The sequence below is a fragment of the Anomaloglossus baeobatrachus genome, chromosome 2 (assembly GCF_048569485.1).
Source record: "Anomaloglossus baeobatrachus isolate aAnoBae1 chromosome 2, aAnoBae1.hap1, whole genome shotgun sequence".
In the NCBI taxonomy this organism is placed as follows: domain Eukaryota; kingdom Metazoa; phylum Chordata; class Amphibia; order Anura; family Aromobatidae; genus Anomaloglossus; species Anomaloglossus baeobatrachus.
In genome coordinates, this window is record NC_134354.1 from 347,748,808 (window position 1) to 347,765,056 (window position 16,249).

Here is a 16,249-nt window from a genome sequence, read left to right on the forward strand (position 1 = left end):
AAATGACTTTTTTTTTTCAATGTGCTTTATTGCATTGAATGCAATAAAGCACATCCCAACCCGCACGCGGCAAAACTGCGGCAATACCGCGAATAATACCGCGGTAAAACCGCGGCAAACCGCATGCGGTTTTCGGGTGCGGTTTACCGCGGTTTTTTACCGCGGGTGCGGTAATCTTTGAGAGCATGCGGAATTTTCTCAAGAAAATTCCATTTCCCAGTGCGCACAAGGCCTAATAGTTACTGTCATACAGTATATAAGGACACTTTAATGATTGAGCAGCTAAGTTTGTAGTCACTTTGAGCCATTGCTGTTGTTTGGAGCTACTGATGTGTACATGGGCCCCAGCAATAAATCTACTAAAAATCTGTCCTGGTGATCGCAAAAACGTATTAGATGCTTGAGTACATGGTTTTTCTATAAATCCTTAAATATTAGACAAATTGGCACCAGATGTGACAAGAGTCACTTTAATGGGCTTTCCTTTCCTATAGGGTTTGCTTTCATTTGCATATAAAAAATCTGTCCGAATTTCATCCAGGACAATCTTTTTCTCACTGGTCATCCATGTCTGTACACAATCCATTTTTTTCTCAGCAGCAGTTATTAATTTACAATCATTTACAGGACCATTTACAGTGTCCTATGATGCAGAATGATAAAGTAGCTGTAAAAACTGTTAATCAATTTTTTTCTTGCACCCATAGACTTGAATGGATGAGTCTAGTCCGATTTTTGTATATGAGACAACCAAACACATTCAACTTATTCAGTGTTTGTCATCAACATTTCTTGTATCTGAATTCACCTAAAGGAGTTGTCCCATAATAAAAACCCCTTTCATATTGTCAATTTGGTCATATGGACATTATAACCACTCAAGATCCTTCTCTGAGCAATAATGATAGCCAATGACAAAAGTGGCTCCCACTCTAATGAACCCATATGAACTATGTTCACTTGCATGCGAGCCAGGTAAGGCCATGTACCCACGGGCGCTCATACCTGCGGATTTATTCGCAGGTACGGCCGCATGTTTCCCGCAGCTGCCCGCCGCCATCCGCAGCTATTTTTAGCTGCGGGTTTCCAGCGGAATAGCTGCGGGAAACATGCGGACTTTCACGCGATTTACCTGCGGACGTCCCGGCCTCTATCTCCATAGCGGAGGGCCGGGATCTCCGCAAGTAAATCCGCATGAATAATTGACATGCAGTTAGGTGCGGCTGAGGGATCTCCGCAGGAGATTCCGCAGCCGCACTTTCCGCAGCGTGGACACAGACACTCCCCATGTCCCATAGGGTAACATGGGGAGTGCCTGTACATGCTAAAACCTGCGGATTTATCTGGAAAATCCAGAAAAATCCGCAGGTTTTCCGCGGCAAACTCCACAGCAAAAAGCTCCCGTGGGCACATAGCCTTATACTACATGGGGAAAGATAAACCACATTGAGCCTCCCCAAAAAGAAGATTGTTGAGGGTAATTGAAGCAATATGTTCATCTTCTGGACTGCTTTGTTTTAACATGGAACAATTACACTGGGTGCAGACTTATTAGGCAAGTTATATTTTAGCGGATATTTTTTTATTATTGATCAACATCTATGTTCTCAATCAACCCAAAAGACTCATAAATATCAAAGCTTAATATTTTTGGAAGTTGGAGTGTTTTTTTTTTTAGATTTGGCTATCTTAGGAGGATATCTGTTTGTGCAGGTAACTATTACTTTACAGAATTATTAGGTAACTTAATAAAAACCAAATATATTCCCATCTCACTTGTTTATTTTCACCAGGTAAACCAATATAACTGCACAAAATTTAGAAATAAACATTTCTAACATGCAAAAACAAAACCCCAAAAAATGAGTGACCAATAAAGCCACCTTTCTTTATGATGACACTCAACAGCCTACCATCCATAGATTCTGTCAGTTGCTTGATTTGTTTACGATCAACATTGCGTGCAGCAGCCACCACTGCCTCCCAGACACTGTTCCGAGAGGTGTACTGTTTTCCCTTCCTATAGATCTTACATTTTATGAGGGACCACAGGTTCGCTATGGGGATCAGATCAGGTGAACAAGGGGGCCATGTCATTATTTTTTCTTCTTTTAGACCTTTACTGGCCAGCCACGCTTTGGAGTAGTTGGATGCATGTGATGGAGCATTGTCCTGCATGAAAATCAGGGTTTTTTTGAACGATACTGACTTCTTCCTGTACCACTGCTTGAAGAAGTTGTCTTCCAGAAACTGGCAGTAGGTCATAGAGGTGGGTCCCAGACACACACCACAGCTGTTTTGGGAGTTTGCTGCTTTCGATTCCAAAATCACCTACGACAAGCTGCTGAGCTTCACTCTATCCTCAACCCGAAAAGGTCTCACAAGTTCATCTTTGATGATACCAGCCCATACCAGTACCCCACCTCTACCTTGCTGGCGTCTGAGTCGGAGTGGAGCTCTCTGCCCTTTACATATCAGCCTCTGGCCCATCCATCTGGCCCATCAAGAGTTCATCAGTCCATAAAACCTTTGAAAAACCATTCTTAAGATATTTCTTGGCCCAGTCTTGACATTTTATCTTATGTTTCTTGTTCAAAGGTGGTCGTTTTTCAGCCTTCTTTACCTTGGCCATGATCCTGAGTATGGCACACCTTGTGCTTTTTGATACTCCAGTAACGTTGCAGCTCTGAAATATGGCCAAACTGGTGACAAATGGCATCTCGGCAGCTTCACGCTTGATTTTCCTGAATTCATGGGCAGTTATATTGCGCCTTTTTAGCCCAGCACGCTTCTTGCGACCCTGATGGCTACTTGGTATGAAACGCTTGATTGTTCGGTGATCCTGCTTCAAAAGTTTGGCAATTTCAAGACTGCTGCATCCCTCTGCAAGACATCTCACAATTTTAAGCAAAAATAGGTAATATCAGCTCACCAAGCCTGCTGCAGTCCCATAATCGTCCTGTGGTGGATGATCAGCGCACGGATGGTCAGAAGTCACCAAATAGATATAAAATATAAATCCAGTGCAATCACATGGAATATTAAAAAGTTGTCTTCTTTATTGATAGTTTTTCATAAAATCCAAAAGGTACATGCAGCATAAAAATAAAGGATGCCCAGGTCAGAGCGACGCGTTTCAACAAACTGTCTTAATCATGGTCTGACTGGTAAACTAGGAAAATAGCAATGTATGTACTGTACAGCACCAAGCTCTGCTATCAGTATGATCCTATAGAAATGTATGTACAGCACCAAGCTCTGCTATCAGTATGATCCTATAGAAATGTATGTGACTCGCCCACCCCAGGGCTATGGGACACCTAGTGCCGGGCCGGACTAGTCCGGGGGTAGTCAGTGGTGGCTGGGCCCGACTCCGTACCCTGGTGGGGTCAATTAATATGGCTTCAGTGGGGTTGATTAAAGTTTCTATTTTCGTGACGCCACCTGTGGTTTGTGGCTATTAAGCTGCCGCTGCTGTATGAGGCCTCCGGGGCTGCTGGTATGGCAGCTCGGATGGTCCTGCTCCCCACAGGTGGAGTGGTGCCCCGGGGCAACAGTTGGTGCTCGTGAGAGTCTATGGTGTGATGTTGTGTGAATAATACGGTGCAGGGCCAACAGGCACAAACAGTAGTCTCTTTACCTTCTCCTCTTTTACTTGGCAACAGTTTAGTCCTGAGAGACCGTCACAGGTGGTAGAGGGCTCCGGCCGGCCTGGAAGTAACTGAGGTATCTTTTTGGCCAGATGAGTATGAGGCCTACTCCTGTTCTTTCTTTACTGTTATAGGACCCTGCTCTCTGGCTTAGCAATGGCCCTCTTGCTGCTGGGACCGGTGGTACGTCCCTCTCCCTGTGTGGTAGGCTGCGCAGGCCCTCTCTGGTGCTTCTCTGCTGGAGTCCACACCGGGCCCTGGTGATGCAGCTGTACCTTCGGGCTGTTTATGGGCCAGGTGCTTGCAGCTCTCCTGCCCTTCGGATCCGGCTACCAGGGAGTATTTTAGGCCCTGGTGGCCACAGACTCCGATGTCCGAGTCTCTTCTGTGCCTCTCTGCTCTTCCTGCTTCACTGGGCCAAGCTATTCCAGCTCCAGGCCCCAGTCCGCAGGACAGCACTACTCTGCGTCTGCTTTCTCTGCTTTCTCTCTACCGACTGAACACTAACTCCTCCCTCAGGTCAGACTTGAGGAATGCTCCCTGGAACTCCAGGTTCAGAGCTCCCCCTGCTGGCCTGAGGGAGAAACTGCGTTGGATGTTGAATTTACTGGCCAATGATTCCCCCAATTACCTCCAGGCTCAGCATTAACCCTTTGAGGGGCAATGCTGTTGTGGCGACCAGGTCCTGGGGCGCCACACTCCCCCTTAGTTAAACTCAGTACTCCCGGACTGAAGAAACAAAACATAACATGTTAGAACATTTCATCCCATTATAGGAGGCACATTTTCTTAAACGTTACAAACTTAAACAATACTATAAGAGTCCAGTGTGGCTCCCTGCCGGGTGTCCATTACACTGCTCCGTGAGGGACCCGCCATGATAAAACCCCCAACGTAGGCTCTGGACGTGCGTCAGAGCATTGATGACCCCACTCTATGCACGCCGGACGGGTTTTTCTTCAGGGGTGCTGAGCACACTGGTGCTAACTATGAAAAATTAAAGTGTTGGCCACTCATAGTCCAGTGACCCAGTTGTCCATATACTCAATCATTTAAATAAAAAGCATTTTATACACAACATTTTAAATAACTATATACATTCTAATAGGTACTTTTCTTTTTACTCTCTATATCTTGGAGGGGGCTGTCCCCGAGTGCTACGTTGGGACCTGCGTAGCCCTGGCGTTTGTCCCTGACTGCTTGGAGTGTCTGCTACCTCAGTGCTACGGGTAGGCCTAACCCTGATAGGTATGCATGATGATTGCCTACATGGTCTGAGAGTCGGCAAGGGTACGACAGGTTCACCACTGACAGGGGGTTGATTCTCCTGTTCCACTGCTGGCGTGTCATCTTGTGTTGGGGCGGACAGTCCTTAGGTGGATCTGGAACCTCTTCTGTTTCTGGCTCGACCAATTGCAGGAACGTCAAGACTGGTATCACTATAGCATTATTTATTCGGGTCCAAGTTTTGGGGAATTTTCCAAGTATTGTTTGGATCATCTCTTCCTCTTTTTCTTGAATTTGGGGACTTTCTTGTACTTCCTCTACTTCCTTTTGGATTTTGCACCGTTCAGGCCACGCTTTCAGGCGGTCTCTAGAAACTGCTTGATAGGTCTTTCCTTCATCTTTGCTTATGAGACACACTTTACTGTTATCAAAATTGGAGGGAATAATGGTGTAGGGTTCATTCTCCCACTGATCATCTAATTTATGCGCCCTCCGCTTTTTCTTGAGGACCTGTTCTCCAGGTGCTAAGGTAGTTGCTGGGTCTTTTTGATTTATAGTTCTGTTCTTGTCTCGTTCTTGCTTGGGACAGGCTCTTTTCTACGCATTCCTGGACTTTGCGGTACTGCTGTTGTCGCTCTGTATCCCAATCTTCTATCTCTTGAACCGCTTCAGGTGACACAGTTCCCATCTCAAAGTCTACAGGTAACTTGCCAGGTCTTGCTCGCATCAAGTAAGCAGGGCTGCAGTTGGTCGAGTTTACTGGGATATGGTTATACAGGTCTACCAGATCTGGTAACTTCTCTGGCCATTGGTTTCTTTCTTCCAGAGGTAGAGTCTTGAGCATATCAATAACCACATGGTTCATCTTCTCGCACAATCCATTGGTTTGGGGGTGGTACGGTGTGGTTCTGATTTTCTTACAACCGTACATGTTACAGAACTCTTGAAACACTTCTGCCTCGAATGCAGGACCTTGATCAGTCAGTACCCTTTCCGGATAGCCGTGAGGTCGACAAAAGTATGCCTGAAATGCTCTAGCTGCTGTTCTGGCTGTCTGGTCTTTCACAGGCACTACTACCAGGAAACGAGAGTAATGGTCCACAATGGTGAGGGCGTAAACATAGCCTGACCGGCTTGGTGTTAACTTCACGTGGTCCAGGGCCACCAACTCTAGGGGCTGCTTCGTGACAATTGGCTGTAGGGGGGACCTCTGGCTGGCATCATCCTTCCGCCTCAGGTTACACGGACCACAGTCTCAGCACCACTTCTCGACTGTCTTTCTCATGTGCACCCAGTAGAACCGATCGCGGAGTAGAGTCTCCAACGTCTTCCACCCGAAGTGTCCTGCTTTATCATGGTAAGCTGCTAGGACCATTGGAGCATCCCTCTGTGGGACCACTATCTGCCAGACGAGTTCATTCGTTTGCCAGTTGACATATCTCTTGTATAGCTTGCCTTGGTAGGTGAACGGTCGTCCCCTCTCCTTCCACAGCTGCTGGGCTTCTTGTGGAGCGTCTGGACCGAGATGGGTCTCAGCTTGTGCTAGCTTTTCTTTGACCAATCGCACGGCCGGGTCACCGTTCTGTGTCTCTTCCCAATTATGGTGGAGTAATGGGTTGACCGAGACCTCGTGCTGGCTCGAGCGCTTCTCTCCTACAGCATGCTCACACTGGGAAACACCTTGGTGATGGAAAGCCGGTAACTCTATCTCTTCGAGTTCATCCAGGTCTTCTCCAGACTCGGGTAAGTGAGGCATTCTGGACAGCGCATCAGCATTGTTATTCTTCTTGCCAGCCCGGTACTTGATGGTAAAGTCAAAGTTAGATAGCCGGGCCATCCATCGCTGCTCCAACGCACCTAGCTTGGCTGTTGCCAGATGTGTCGACGGATTGTTGTCCGTGAAGATGGTGAACTTGGCCGACGCCAGATAGTGCTTGAAGCGTTCAGTCACTGCCCAAACAATAGCGAGGAACTCCAGCTTGAAGGAACTGTAGTTTTCTGGATTCCTTTCTGTGGGACAAAGCTTCCTACTGGCGTAAGCTATCACCTTCTCTCTGCCTCCCTGCCCCTGGGACAGAACTGCTCCCAGTCCCACGTTGCTGGCGTCTGTGTACAGTACAAACGGCTGGCTGTTATCAGGGTAGGCCAGAATTTCTTCTCCTGTGAGAGCCCCTTTCAGCCGGACAAAAGATGTTTCTATTTGGCTGTTCAATTCAAATGGAGGGCTTTGCTTCTTAGCCTTCTTTGGCTGGCCCACCAGTAGATCTTGAAGAGGTGCTGCTATCTTTGTGAAACCATCAATGAACCTTCGGTAGTAGCCCACCAGCCCAAGGAACTGCCGCACCTCCTTTACCGTGGTGGGTCTTGGCCAGTCCTTGATTACTGTGACTTTCTCCGGATCAGGTGCCACACCTTCTGCGCTGACCACATGACCCAAGTACTGTACCTTTGGCTTCAAGAGGTGACATTTGGACGGCTTTATCTTCAGGCCATACTCCGACAAGGACTCAAACAATTCTGCTAAGTGCCTCAGGTGGTCTTCGTAGGTCTTGGAGTAGACTATGACGTCATCCAGGTACAATATCACGGTTTCAAAGTTGTGATGGCCCAAGCAGCACTTCATCAATCTCTGAAATGTCCCTGGGGCGTTGCAGAGCCCAAACGGCATACAATTGAACTCGCAGAGACCCATTGGTGTCGTGAATGCAGTCTTCTCCTTGTCCGCCTCTGCCACGGGAACCTGCCAATACCCACTGGTGAGATCCAGGGTGGAGAAATAATTAGCTGATTTTAAGGCTGTTAGTGACTCTTCTATTCTGGGTAGTGGATAAGCATCTTTATGTGTAATGCGGTTAATTTGTCTGTAATCTACGCACATTCTCATTGTACCATCTTTTTTCTTTACGAGCACTAGTGGAGCTGCCCAGGGGCTACAACTATCTCGGATAACCTCAGCCTCCTTCATTTCCCGTAACATTTCTTTGGCATGCTGATACTGTGCTGGGGGTACAGGGCGGTATCTCTCTTTAATGGGATGGTCACCCGTGGGGATTTGATGTTTAACCCCGTTTACCTGCCCAAAATCTAGGGGGTGTTTGCCAAGACCCACTCGTACTCCTGTACCACCCGGTAAACCCCATGCTTTTGGTGTGAGGGGGTGGAGTCGGTGCCCACATGTAATTTTTGGCACCAGTCCTCCAGCTGTCCCTTGGAGCCATTGTCTTCCGCCTGGTCAGACGGGATCAAGGGTTCCACTGCTTTGATGGTATTGTTACTGACAGTGTACAGTTTTGCTACAGTGGTGTACCGGGGCAATTTGGCTTCCTCCTCCCCACAATTCAGGACGCTGACGGGCACTCTTCCCTTGCGGACGTCTGCTACCCCTCTGGCTATCAGGACTCCGGCCTACTTTCTGAATACACAGGTTCCACCAGGGCCTGGTAATCTTGACCCTTGAGGCCTATTGGTGCCCGACACCATATCAACATTTCACTTTTTGGGGGGATTGCAAAGGGGAGAGGGTCACTTACCCTTACACTGCCAATTTCTCCTCCGGCCAGCTCTACTTGCTGCCTCCTCATCAGGGCTCTGATCTCCCTCTGTAGGGCATGCTGCTGCCCGGAGCTGGCACTTTCAGACGCCTGCTGCATCAATATTATCACTTCGGCAAGACAATTTTCCATCACATTTGTACCAATGGTTAGCAGTGGGTCAGATTCTTTGCGATCAATATCTACAATTATCATCCCCTGACATGGCAATTCTACCCGCCCCACTTTAATGGTTACCTCCTTATACCCAATTTGAGGCAAGGGCTGACCATTACTGGCCACAATTGTTAAATCATCATCTGGGCCATGGTCAATGTCTGAATCAGCCCAATATCTTTTGTACAGTCTATAAGGGATGGTTGTTACCTGGGACCCCGTATCCAGGAGGGCGTTCAAAGGGATCCCATCCAGCACAATAGGAAGGACCGGTCGTCCTCCCACATACTTGCTGTGACTAGGAGTTGAGCCGGGCTTCCTTACACCTGGGGGTTGGCTCCTGGGCCCAGGCTCGGCCCATTTAAAGGACAGTGTCTTGCAATGTGGCCCGCCTGGCTGCAGCGGCGGCAAATCGGTTGTCCAGTTGAATCATACCAGTCTGTGTCTTTTCCTCGGGTCGGCGGAATCCTCCTTTGCCGCATCCACGGGACGTCATCTGGACTGGAGGCCAACTCGATTCTTGCAGGTGATGGGGTCACTTGTAGGGACTGCACTGTTTTTGCGAGGGCAGCCACTGTCTTGGTCAGCTCTTGGACCTGCTGTCTGAGCTCTGCAGTGGGATCTTTATCCAAGGTCTGCGCCTCAGCCCCTGCAGCGGCTCGTGTTGCAGGCACCACCCCTGGGTTCATGATAGCAAGAGGCCGGAGGGGTACTGTGTCATTCGGTGTAGATTCTCTCAGTACCCGGATGGCCTGGTCCTTAAACTTTGCAAAGTCCAGAGCAGGGTTCTGCAGGACCATGATACGCCGCTGTGTCCTGTGGGCGTCTGACAGGAGCCCTTCTATGAACTGCTCAGTTAGGAGCTTGTCTTCTTCACGGACACTCTCTGGGTCCACCTGTTTAATTGCTCTCAGGGCCTCCTGCAAGTTCAAGGCATAGTCCCGTATGCTGTCTGTGGCCAGTTGTTTGCACCCAAAGAATCTCATTTTTATTTCTGCTGCGGTGCGGGTGTCAAAAGTACTCTTTAACTTAGCCAGTATCTGGGTCGCTGTCCCTTTATCTTTTTCAGGCCAGGACTTCATTTCACGCTGGGCCGCGCCGGCTAGCTGCCCCATTAATATGCCCTCCTTCTGGCTCTCAGTCAGAGGATACACTCTAAACAAGCTGTGCAGCCTTTCTCTGAAGTCGCTCAGGGTATGTGACTCCCCGGAGTACTTCGGCTGCCATTCTGCTCATGGGATGTACGGCATTGTGATCGGCATTACCGGCGCTACAGCGGGGGCTGGGGCGACGGCGACTGGGATTGCTTTGGCTGGTGCTGCGGCGTCTCGGGCTATGGCGGCCACCTGCTCTCCCTCTGAGTCGGACATCTTCCTCCCCCTTAGTGAACCTTACCAGGCTCCGTTCACTTTTCAAAATCTCTTCCAGGTAGCGCGGGGTTAATGACCCTTCCCTCCGATGGCGCGCTTCCTTCACGCTCTTTTTCAGGCACGCCCCCCTTCTTCCTGCGCTCAGCGAGGCTAATGGCGGCGGCAGTTTTCAAACAGTAACACAGTCTTTTAAACACAGTTTCTGCAGGCGCACAGTACCCAGTGGGACCGGGCACGAAATCCTGTTCGTGACGCCAAGGTTGACTCGCCCACCCCAGGGCTATGGGACACCCGGTGCCGGGCCGGACTAGTCCGGGGGTAGTCAGTGGTGGCTGGGCCCGACTCCGTACCCTGGTGGGGTCAATTAATATGGCTTCAATGGTGTTGATTAAAGTTTGTATTTTCGTGACGCCACCTGTGGTTTGTGGCTATTAAGCCGCCGCTGCTGTATGAGGCCTCCGGGGCTGCTGGTATGGCAGCTCGGATGGTCCTGCCCCCCACAGGTGGAGTGGTGCCCCGGGGCAACAGTTGGTGCTCGTGAGAGTCTATGGTGTGATGTTGTGTGAATAATACGGTGCAGGGCCGACAGGCAGTGAAAGAAACAGGCACAAACAGTAGTCTCTTTACCTTCTCCTCTTTTACTTGGCAACAGTTTAGTCCTGGGAGACCGTCACAGGTGGTAGAGGGCTCCGGCCGGCCTGGAAGTAACTGAGGTATCTTTTTGGCCAGATGAGTATGAGGCCTACTCCTGTTCTTTCTTTACTGTTATAGGACCCTGCTCTCTGGCTTAGCAATGGCCCTCTTGCTGCTGGGACCGGTGGTACGTCCCTCTCCCTGTGTGGTAGGCTGCGCAGGCCCTCTCTGGTGCTTCTCTGCTGGAGTCCACACTGGGCCCTGGTGATGCAGCTGTACCTTCGGGCTGTTTATGGGCCAGGTGCTTGCAGCTCTCCTGCCCTTTGGATTCGGCTACCAGGGAGTATTTTAGGCCCTGGTGGTCACAGACTCCGATGTCCGAGTCTCTTCTGTGCCTCTCTGCTCTTCCTGCTTCACTGGGCCAAGCTATTCCAGCTCCAGGCCCCAGTCCGCAGGACAGCACTACTCTGCGTCTGCTTTCTCTGCTTTCTCTCTACCGACTGAACACTAACTCCTCCCTCAGGTCAGACTTGAGGAATGCTCCCTGGAACTCCAGGTTCAGAGCTCCCCCTGCTGGCCTGAGGGAGAAACTGCGTTGGATGTTGAACTTACTGGCCAATGATTCCCCCAATTACCTCCAGGCTCAGCATTAACCCTTTGAGGGGCAATGCTGTTGTGGCGACCAGCTCCTGGGGTGCCACATATGTACAGCACTAAGCTCTGCTATCAGTATGATCCTATAGAAATGTATGTACAGCACCAAGCTCTGCTATCAGTATGATCCTATAGAAATGTATGTACAGCACCAAGCTCTGCTATCAGTATGATCCTATAGAAATGTATGTACAGCACCAAGCTCTGCTATCAGTATGATCCCATAGAATTGTATTTTAAAATTAAAGACTTTCATTGAAGCGTACATTTTCCCTTTTGCTTAGTAATTAAGGTGTATTTTGTTAATAGCTTTTCAACATGGCATCATGTAAAGAGTTGATATGCTAGCTCAGCAGCTAATTCTCCCTGGAGTGTAATTGAGAACCCTGACAACAATGCAATTACTGTAAATGATACGTCCATTTCCTACGTGAGTGCTCTTTGGTTTACCTGTACTGACTAAACTGATCGCAGCCTTTATTAATTTGTTATTTGCTGCCTTTATTCATTATTTATAGTCCTCGAATGTCACAGACCACACCAGGGATACAGATAGACCTTTCTCAAGCAGTCACTCTAGCTGGAGCATTTACTGTATTCCTGAGAATATTGAACAGACTGGAGGGAAGAGTTTTTAATTTACCATGTCTGCTGGATGGCTACTACTTTTTATTATTTTTTATTATTATTATGTATTTATAGAGCACCATTGATTCCATGGTGCTGTACATGAGAAGGGGGTTACATACAGAACACATATACAGGTTACAGTAGACAGACTAGTACAGAGGGAAGAGGGCCCTGCCCTTGCAGGCTTACATTCTAAAGGATTTTGGGGAGGAGACAGTAGGTGGGGTGTAGGTCGGGCGGCAGCTCCACACGGTGGTCGGGCGGCAGCTCCGCACGGTGGTCGGGCGGCAGCTCCGCACGGTGGTGAAGCAGTGAGGTCATTCAAGGTTATAGGCATTTCTGAACAGATGAGTCTTTAGGTTCCGTTTGAAGTTTGCAAGTGTAGTAGATAGTCTGACGTGTTGAGGCAGCGAGTTCCAGAAGACTGGGCATGTTCGGGAGAAGTCTTGGAGGCGGTTGCATGAGGAGCGAATGAGAGAGGAGGAGAGAAGGAGATCTTGGGAGGACCGGAGGTGACGTGTTGGAGTGTAGCGAGAGATTAGTTCAGAGATATATGGAGGAGACAATTTGTGGATGGCTTTGTAAGTCAGTATTAGTAGTTTGAATTGGATACGATGGAAGATTGGGAGCCAGTGAAGGGACATGCAGAGAGGAGAAGCAGGGTGGTAGTGAGGCGAGACGTGGATCAGTCGGGCAGCAGAATTAAGGATGGACTGGAGAGGGGCGAGCGTGTTAGCAGGGAGACCACATAGGAGGATGTTGCAGTAGTCGAGGCGGGAGATTATGAGAGCGTGCACTAGCATTTTTGTAGATTGAGAATTGAGGAAGGGACGGATTCTGGAAATATTTTTGAGTTGAAGACGACAGGAGGTGGTGAGGGATTGGATGTGTGGTATGAAGGACAAGGCAGAGTCAAAGGTCACGCCGAGGCACCAAACTTTGGGTGCCGGGGAGAGCGTGATGTTATTTATTGTAATAGATAGATCAGGTAGAGAGTGTAGGTGAGATGGAGGAAAAATGATCAGTTCAGTTTTGGCCACATTGAGCTTTAGGAAGCGAGAGGAGAAGAAGGAAGATATAGCAGATAGGCACTCTGGGCTTCTGGACAGCAGAGATGTGACATCTGGGCCAGAGAGGTAGATCTGAGTGTCATCGGCATATAGGTGGTACTGGAAGCCGTGGGACTTTATGAGTTGTCCCAGGCCAAATGTGTAGATAGAAAAAAGTAATGGTCCCAGGACAGAGCCTTGAGGGACACCAACAGAAAGAGGACGGGATGAAGAGGTTGTGTGGGAGTGGTAGACACTAAAAGTGCGGTTGGAAAGGTATGAAGAGATCCAAGAGAGGGCGAGGTCTCTGACACCAAGGGAAGAGAGGATCTGTAGTAGGAGGGAGTGGTCGACAGTGTCAAAGGCTGAGGATAGGTCTAGAAGTAGGAGTATAGAGAAGTGGTTGTTAGCTTTGGCAGTAATAAGTCATTTGTGATTTTAGTCAGGGCAGTTTTAGTGGAATGATGTGGATGGAAGCCGGACTGTAGGTGGTCAAAGTGAGAGTTAGAGGAGAGGTGGGAGGAAATTTCAGCATGGATGTGCTGTTCCAGGAGTTTTGAGGCGAATGGGAGTAGCGATATGGGGCGATAGCTGGCAGCAGAGGTTGGGTCGAGGGAAGGTTTCTTTGGGATGGGTGTGACTGTTGCATGTTTAAAGGCAGAAGGGAAGGTACTAGAGGTTAAAGATAGGTTGAAGAGATGGGTTAAGGCTGGAATTAGGATAGTGGTGAGGTTTGGGAGGAGGTGGGTTGGGATGGGATCATGTGCGCAGGTGGTGAGGTGCGCTTTTGAGAGAAGATGTGCAAGCTCTTCTTCGGTGATAGTGGAGAGGAAGTTTATGGGGGAGGAGCAGTGGTCTGTTATATGAAGGGGTTGTGGTGGTTGAGCAGAAAAGACTTGTCTGGTTTGGTCGATCTTTTCTTTGAAATATGTGGCAAATTCTTCTGCGGAAATGAGGGAGGTTGGAGGGGGCAGTGGTGGGGGAAGGAGGGAGTTGAAAGTATTGAATAACTGTTTGGGGTTGTGTGTTAAAGAGGATATGAGGTTTCTGAAGTATTCCTGTTTAGCCGAGGTAAGGGCCAAGCGAAATGTGTGAATTGTATTTTTGAATGTGGTAAAGTCTTCCGGGGAGTGCGTTTTCTTCCAGCGCCGCTCTGCAGCCCTAGACACTTGCCGCAGTTTTTTAGTGAGGCTGTTGTGCCAGGGATTTGTCTCACTCTGCCATGCACAAGAGGAGGAGCAACTGAATCAATAGCTGATGTGAGAGTGGCGTTGTAGAAAGTGGTGGCATTGTTTGTGTCGTGGACTGAAGATATGGAGGACAGTGGTAGGATAGAGTCAGAAAGGGTGTGTATGTTGACGTGTGCGAGGTTTCTGCGAGGGTGTGATACGTGCTGGACAGGGGGGGCAGGTGAGGAGGACAGGGCAGAGAAGGTCAATAGATAGTGGTCAGATAAGGGGAGAGGGGAGGTAGTGAGGTTAGATAGAGAGCAGAGACGGGTGAAGATAAGGTCTAATGTGTGTCCATCTTTGTGGGTGGCAGAGGTGGACCACTGAGATAGACCAAAAGATGAAGCAAGGGAGAGTAGTTTGGAGGCTGCTGACTGGCGGGTGTCAGTGGGGATGTTGAAGTCACCCATGATGATAGTGGGAATGTCAGCAGAGAGAAAGTATAGAAGCCAGGCAGAGAACTGGTCGATAAAGGAAGTGGTAGGGCCTTGGGGTCTGTATATGATGGCCACTTGGAGGTTGGAAGGAGAATAGATGCGGACAGAGTGCACTTCAAAGGAAGGCAGGACAAGGGAGGGTAGAGGTGGGATTGGATTAAAGCTGCAGTTGTTAGAAAGAAGGAGGCCCACTCCTCCACCTTGTCTATTGCCAGGGCGAGGAGTGTGGGTGAAGTGAAGGCCACCGTAGCATAGTGCAGCAGGGGAGGCAGTGTTGGATGGTGTCAGCCATGTTTCAGTGATGCCCAGAAACGATAGGTTGCTAGAGCTAAAGAGATCGTGTATGATGTGCAGTTTGTTACAGACCGAACGGGCATTCCACAGCGCACAAGAGAGAGTGGGCGGCGGAGTGGGTGAGAGGGGAATGGGTTTTATATTGGAAAGGTTGCGGTAGTTACTAGTAAGTGTTGAGCGATAGGGGGGTGGTAAAGAGGAGTGTCCCATCTGGGGAGGTCCAGGATTGGGAGATATGTCACCGGCAGTGAGGAGAAGTAGAGAAAGGGAGAGCAGGTGGGAGAAGGAGAGTGCACGGCATCATCTGCGTGTTATTAAGAGAGACCTGAGATTTAGGAGCAGATCAGCAGATGAGGACAGGTGGGGAGGTAAAAGGGAAGGGGAGATGAATATTTGTTTGGAGAGTGCAGGGGCTTGGGGATAGCGAAGGAGAGTGAGGAGGAGTGGAGCAAAGACTGTGAGGGCATAGGTGAACATGGTGAGTTTAAGGTTTACATGTGGGAATCTAAAAAAGTGTAGAGCAAAATATTCAAGCGACAGACACACAGTTATAGAGGTAACGTTCATCTTCTGGTCACTTCTGGTACATTTCTGGAATATTTCTGATTGCCCACTTAGAAAATCCCACTTATGAAATCACACAGACCATGGTCACAACAGACCTGTGCCAACAAATATATACAACTCTAGAGGCCTAGAAAATGACTCAGGTGTGAGCAGAGGGGAGGGGGATGGAGGAAGAGAGCTCTGAGAAACACACCAGGGGTGAATTAGTAAGTACAAACTAAAGGCACCGTCACACTAAGCAACATCGCTGCTAACGAACAACTTTTGTGACGTTGCTAGCGATGTTGCTGTGTGTGACATCCAGCAACAACCTGGCCCCTGCTGTGAGGTCGTTGGTTGTTGCTGAAGGTCCTGGGCCATTTTTTAGTTGTTGCTGTCCTGCTGTGAAGCACACATCGCTGTGTGTGACAGCGAGACAGCAACAACTAAATGTGCAGGTAGCAGGAGCCGGCTTCTGCGGAGGCTGGTAACCACAGTAAACATCGGGTAACCAAGAAGCCCTTTCCTTGGTTACCCAATATTTACCTTTGTTACCAGCCTCCGCCGCTCTCACTGTCAGTGCCGGCTCCTGCTCTGTGCACATGTAGCTGCAGGACACATCGGGTTAATTAACCCGATGTGTGCTGTACTAGGAGAGCAGGGAGCCAGCGCTCAATGTGCGCTGCTCCCTGCTCTCTGCACGTGTAGCTGCGTGAGCTGGTAACCAAGGTAAATATTGGGTTGGTTACCCGATATTTACCTTAGTTACCAAGCGCAGCATCTTCCACGCGGCGCTGGGGGCTGGTCACTGGTTGCTGGTGAG